This window comes from Aquila chrysaetos, chromosome 12, assembly GCF_900496995.4.
Source record: "Aquila chrysaetos chrysaetos chromosome 12, bAquChr1.4, whole genome shotgun sequence".
Taxonomy (NCBI): domain Eukaryota; kingdom Metazoa; phylum Chordata; class Aves; order Accipitriformes; family Accipitridae; genus Aquila; species Aquila chrysaetos.
Genome location: NC_044015.1, coordinates 9,293,649 through 9,299,648, shown reverse-complemented (window position 1 = coordinate 9,299,648; position 6,000 = coordinate 9,293,649). Strand labels below are relative to the sequence as shown.

The following is a 6,000-nucleotide window of genomic DNA, read 5'->3' as shown; positions in this document are numbered from 1 at the left end:
TGTGATGGGGCGGTCCCTGCCGGTGTCAGTCACGTTTGGGGTGTGATGGGGCGGTCCCTGCCGGTGTCAGTCACGTTTGGGGTGTGACAGGGGCGGTCGCCAGCTGTGTCAGTCACACTGGGGCTCTGACAGCAGCTGGTCTCCAGCTGTCAGTCACACTGGGGGCGTGATGGAGGCTGGTGTCTGGCTGTATCAGTCAAACTGGGGGACTAACAGGGACTGGCGTCTGGGTGTCAGTCACACCGGGGGCAGGACAGGGGCTGGTCCGTGACTGCGTCATTCCCATTGCGGGGAGTGAGGGGGGCCGGCCTGTGGCTGCGTCAGTCACATCGGAGGTGTGACAGAGGAGGTCCCTGGCGGTGTCGGTCACACTGGGGATGCGGCAGGAGCATGTCACTCACACGAAGGGTTGTGAGAGGAGCTGGCCTCCAGCTGCGTCGCTCACACTGGAGGTGTGACGGCGCTGGTCTCTGGGTGTCACTCACAGTGGAGGTGTGACAGGGGTCACTCTCCAGCTGTGAAAGTCCCGCCGCGCGCGCGACGGGGGCCGGCCTCTGAGTGTCAGTCCCATGGGGGTGTGACAGGGGCGGATCTCTGCCTGCGTCGCTCACTGGAGGTGTGACGGGGGCCGCTCTCCGGGTGTGCCGGCCACCGGAGGGTTTGAGGGGAACCGGCCTCGAGCCCCGCTGTCTCCTGGGGGCGGCAGCGGGTTGCGTCGGGCGGCCGTTCGCGCGCGCAGCGGCTGGTGACGCCGGCGCTGCCCGACAGCCGGGCTGCGGCCGCCGATTGGTGGCGGGAGCTGTCCGTCAGGCCGGGGCGGGCCGCGGCCGCGTCATCAGCGGGGGCGGTGTGTTTACCCCCTCCCTGTAAGAGGGTCCCCTCACAACATGGCGGCGGCCGGCCGGGCTGGGCTGTGAGTGCCGCTGCCCTCGCCCGGCGCGGGGGGAACGCGGCGGTCGCCGCTCCGCCGGCGGGGACCGGGGTCGCGGGGGGGGGGGGGGCGCCCGGCCCGGCCCGGCCCGGCCCGGCCCCGCCGCGCACGGTGAGGGGGTGCGGTCGGCAGAGGCTGCTGCGGGGAGGGTGGGGCCGGGTTGGGCCGGGCCGCGGGCAGTGTGAGCGTCCCGCCCGTCCATCGCCCTTTTGCCCTGGGAGGAGAGGGTTGGGCAGCTCCCCTCGCGGGGTTTTGGGGTCTCTGGAGTGAAGTGCCGTCTTTCAGTCAGAGCTGCTCTTTCAGTTTCCTTTTTAATCAAAAAAGAACTGGCAGAGAGTGTGTGTTTTCCTGGGGCACCACTAAAAACGTCCGGCTTAGGCTTAGTCAGGTACACCAGTAAAAACCCTTTATCCTGAATGGTTATTTGAGTAGAATATCAAATGCTTTTCTGAGTCAACCTAGTAATCCAAGACTTACAATAAAAAAACAATGAGCACAGATCAAGGGTATTGAGAGGGCTGTTCAGGTGGCGATTTCTCCTTTAACTCCTTAACAAGCTTGTGTATGCATTTTGTGGGTTTTCAAAACTAACCATGTGTAAGTTACATGTGCAGATAACAGACACATCTCCTCTAAAACCACAGCCAGTCATTGCAGGAAGCCATGGAGCGTGGCTGTTCTTGCATATGCAGCTTCTGTCCTGCACCAGAAGGGTCAGCTTCTTGCTTTGCAGACTGCTTTACAGTCTTGCATGTCCAGCACTTGAATTGACCTGTCAGAGTTGGGCTGGGGATGTTTGCAAAATCAGACAGTAGTTTTTGCATAGAAATTTGATGACGGGCTAGATCAATATGTGCAAAGGAAAATGCAAGTTTGAGAAACTAAAGCATGCCAGAAAGTTATTACTTGACTAGCCTGCTTTTTGCAGTCCTTGCTCAGTTTCTTCCTGTTAATTGTTCCATGCTCTTTACAGCTTGACTTTACATTTTGTAACTGTGTCTGACTTTCGCTGTAGTTAGGACTTGCTTTCTCAATGTATTCGTTTCTTCCAAATGCCTTGTTTACGAGATGCCAGTTGACTGGGACCCAAAGACCTAGAAGATCTTGGCAGGCTTTGCAGAAAAAAGCGTGCTATGATAACAGGCTGGAGCTGGCTAGAGACAATGGAACAATTCCTTGCTCCAGGTGATTTGAGAGAGGACAGCCTCAGAGATCCTGAACCTTCTTTTAATCACACTTTCAGCAGAGTACTGATGGAGTGTTGGCTGCTCACTCTCTCTCTGGCTGTAGCGTGTTGCATGTGGTGTAATCAGCTTTGGTAGGAAAGCACTTGTTGGGTGCTGTGGTGGTGTTCTTGCAAAATTCAGTATCTCTAACAGTAAACAGCTATTGCTGGTCTTTCACCAGCGTTCAGTGTGCTAAACGGAGCCCTGGGGAGTTAAAAGTTCAAGCTTCAGCCAAATACCAGTTAAGTCTCTAGGAATTCAGCTCCTACTTAGAAGAAAACTTGGTGGTTGTTTGTTTTATGTAGAAGAGTCTGAAGCGCTCAGATGTTTAAAGTGTTTATGGCAGTCCTAAAACAGAGTAGCCAGATGTCAGGGGAGAAACCTATATGGCCAATAAAAATTCAAATTTGATGGGATGTGAGTTTAAACCCTTCATAAAATATATTAACCTCCCATTGTGACAGCAAGCGAGTTTGCACTTTTTAGTGAATTTAATGAAACATGGGAGTGTAGAGTCTAATCCTTTAAAAAAAAACAGTGTTAAAAAATGACTTCAAAGCAGATCTAACTGACAAATGGATTACAGATACTCATCTGTCCTGACAGGCTCTTCACATTTAGAACACATAAAAGTGAGATAGCATAAATAAAAAGAAGGATTTGGCATCCATATATGTGTGTTGGGAATATAAATGTAGGACGGGTACAAAGCACCAATAATGTAATTTTAATAGGAATCATATATTGTAGAGAGATAGGTGTTTCACTTATTTTTCTGCCACCTTCTCATTGAGGATTACAGCTTATTTTTTATGTGTGCTGGAATAACTCATCAAGGCTGATGGGAAGGCCTTAGAATGCAGAATTTAATGAAATCATGTGCTTATAAATGCAGCAGATGAAATAGAAGGCAGAGTACATTTTAAATATCTCAGTATTAGGAGGAAAAATTAAAATATGTGCAACTTGATAGAGCTAAGTATATTCATCTGAAGACCAATGTACATGAAATAAGACCTCCAAATTTCCTTTTTTATTTTAGGTTAAAAGGGAGACATAAGTAGAGTGGCCTGCTCTTCATTACTGAAAGCAAGAGGCTAGTTGTGGGACTGTGCTCATGAATTTATGAGTGTGTTGACACTTTTGTCAGTCTAAGTGTTGGGGTGTGTATGTGCTGGTTTTATTACCTTGCCATAGAAGCCCTTTTCTGTCTCAGAACAGAAAACACTGTGCACTGAACAGAGTTGCCCTGGGTCCTTGATCTAACCCATGAGACACCATTTGGAGTGTTCTGCATTATTTATTACTACTAAAGTATTTTCAATTAAACTGACATCTTAAATGCTAACGTTGCCTGGCAGGTAGTGAAGTTCTTGTTTCTTTTCCAAGGAAGCTGACACGAAAGAAGCGAACCATGATAGGTCACAGGAATTTGTACTGCTTGTCTCCACAATTACTAACAAGTAAGCCCTGTATGGTATCATAGGATGGAGGCAGACTTGGTTTCTGTTCATGACAGTTGTCACACAGGTGAGGAGCACTCAGGTAATTCCAGACAAGCCTCAGAAGAGGGGGGCTGCAAAGCCAGCCTGCAGCTGGAGGTGGAGGAAGATTATTCACCACCTTCTAGTCCTGGGTGCATCCTGCTAGACCTTCAGTCCAACAAGAAATCCATACAGGACTGCGGTGCAAAGAAGAGGAGACCTTTGAAACTTACTACTAGAAGCGCAATTCAACCAACCCACTAACTTTGACCTGCAGTGTGAAGATGAATGTTTAGAATGCTTTTTCTCTGAACACTCTGGGGATCCTCAAAAAAGGATAAGTGAGGATGATGAAAGCATCATTCTTATTGATGCTTTTGAGGAGGAGGAGGATGAGGATGAGGAGGACCTGGAGATGCTTTGGTCATTTCCTCCATGATCCCTATGAGGAAGACCATCATTTGCTGGCATTACACCATTCCTTGGCAGCTGCAAGAGGAAGTGCTGCCATTATATCAGGTTGAAGTCAAAAGAGATGTGCAGTTGTTGGATATGATCAGGACTACCTGGACTCATCTGGGCATCTATGCTTGCAAGACCGACGCGTTAAATTAGAGCTCTTGTGCACATGGTCTCTAAGTTACAGAGTTGCTATCTAGATCATCAGCACCCTCTGGGGCTGGTTTTGCAAAAGTATCACTGTTAGGCTGCACAGCCCACTTGGCCAAAACGACTCATCCATTTCCTCTGTCCATACATCCTCTCATGTTTTAATGTATTAGTTGTAATAAACCATGATTTGCATTTTTAAAAAATGGCCATTCATCATCTGCACCCCACACAAGCATGCTTGGCTGTGGAGATATTGGTGCCGTATGTGCTTATATATTACTAGCGTTTTCCTTATGAGAACTGGTGAACGAGGGAAGGGTTGCGTGCTTACCTTCCATGAGGGAGGTGGAAGGGGTACGTGATTCCGTGCGTCTTGGGTCTAGGTGAAAGAAAGCCTTTACCCTGCCCAGCTACTGCATTGCAGTAAGAAATGGCTAAGAATTTTAAATTCAGAAAAATGATAATAAAAATAATGAAAATCTTGTGAGGTTTTTTTCTTAGTTTGTGAGAATTGGAATGACGGTTCTTTCTCTGCAAGGTTCACCGTACTAAGGAGCATGTGAGTTTCTCATGGGTTCAAGGACTGTCATTAAAGGAATGTTGCTAACATTTTTTAACTGCCTGATCTGAGGAAACTGAACTGACACTTACTCTGCTCTCAAAAGTAGCTCGTTTTTCTGTGTGAAAGGAGTAGGTACGGTTCTTTTCCTCACCCTCAACTCCCAGCAGAGTAGTTTCTAGTTTCACGTTTATTTTTAGAAAGATCTGTGAGATCATAAAAACGTAGAAATTGGGGCATTCTTATATACCATATTTGCATGCTAGTAATACACACTCTTGTTCATTTTTAATTTCGGTTCTGTATTTGCTGTTAATTGTAGAAGCCCATTTCCAAAACCTGTAGGAGTTTTGTTAAGAAAAGACAGCAAGATAGCTGTCCAGTGTGCAACATAACTGCAGTGTTAAAAGCAGGAGCAATCTCTGCGAGATTACATGGCGGTGTTGGAGAGTAGTTTTGGCTGCAGGAAGTGCAGAACTGGTCAGTACGATAATGGGGGGGACAAATGCAGAGCGCTGAGGGGACTGGGTTGGGGACCACTGGTTGTAGTTGGAACAGAAGCTGTTGGGAACTTCCTGATGGTGCCTCCTGGAGGACTGGACCTTGGATGACTCCTGTTGAAGAGTTACATTAATGATGGGAATGTAAAAATGGACACCTGGGAGTGAAATGTGCTGACAGGGGGTATGAACAGGAGGGATGGCTGCAGAGCCACAGAAGAATGAGAAGTCTTCCAGAAATGGTGGTAGAGAAATGGTGAAAATTTCTGCTCCAAATTGGTGGGTGGGTTATCGGCTATAAGGGGTGGAGGAAAGGAGCCTGAGAAGTCCTATGGACTGTGGTTGTACTGTGGCTTTGGAAAAGGCAAGTGGGATCCTCGGATGTGTCGGGCAAAGGACTTCCACTGGGAATAAGGAAATGATGCTGCCATGAAGGGCCCTGGTGAGACTTTGCTGGAGATACCGACTGCAGTTCTGGGCACGTGGTGTGAAGAAATACTCATTCAAGCTGGAAGGAAGACAGAGGCCGGGGCTGTGGCCCGAGCCTTCCTTACAAGAGCAGAGCCTGTTTCTTCCGACAAAGCAAAGCTTGAACGTGAATCCAATCGCCACCAAACTTCTATGGGAAGATGCACAGTTACTGCCATTGGGTGTGGGGGAAACACCCTGTGAACTGCTGCAGGCTGGA

General features: G+C 48.5%; 1 protein-coding gene across 2 annotated transcripts in view; it reads left to right on the top strand.

Annotated features, from left to right (window-relative positions):
- Window positions 1–1,048: 1,048 nt before the first annotated feature.
- Window positions 1,049–6,000, top strand: part of LOC115349006 (zinc finger protein 737-like) — a 47,859-nt gene continuing 42,907 nt past the window's right edge. For both annotated transcript variants that reach the window (XM_041127915.1, XM_041127914.1), the window contains exon 1: window positions 1,049–4,943. The gene's annotated coding sequence lies outside the window, so the exon portion shown is untranslated. The remainder of the gene's footprint in view (window positions 4,944–6,000) is intronic.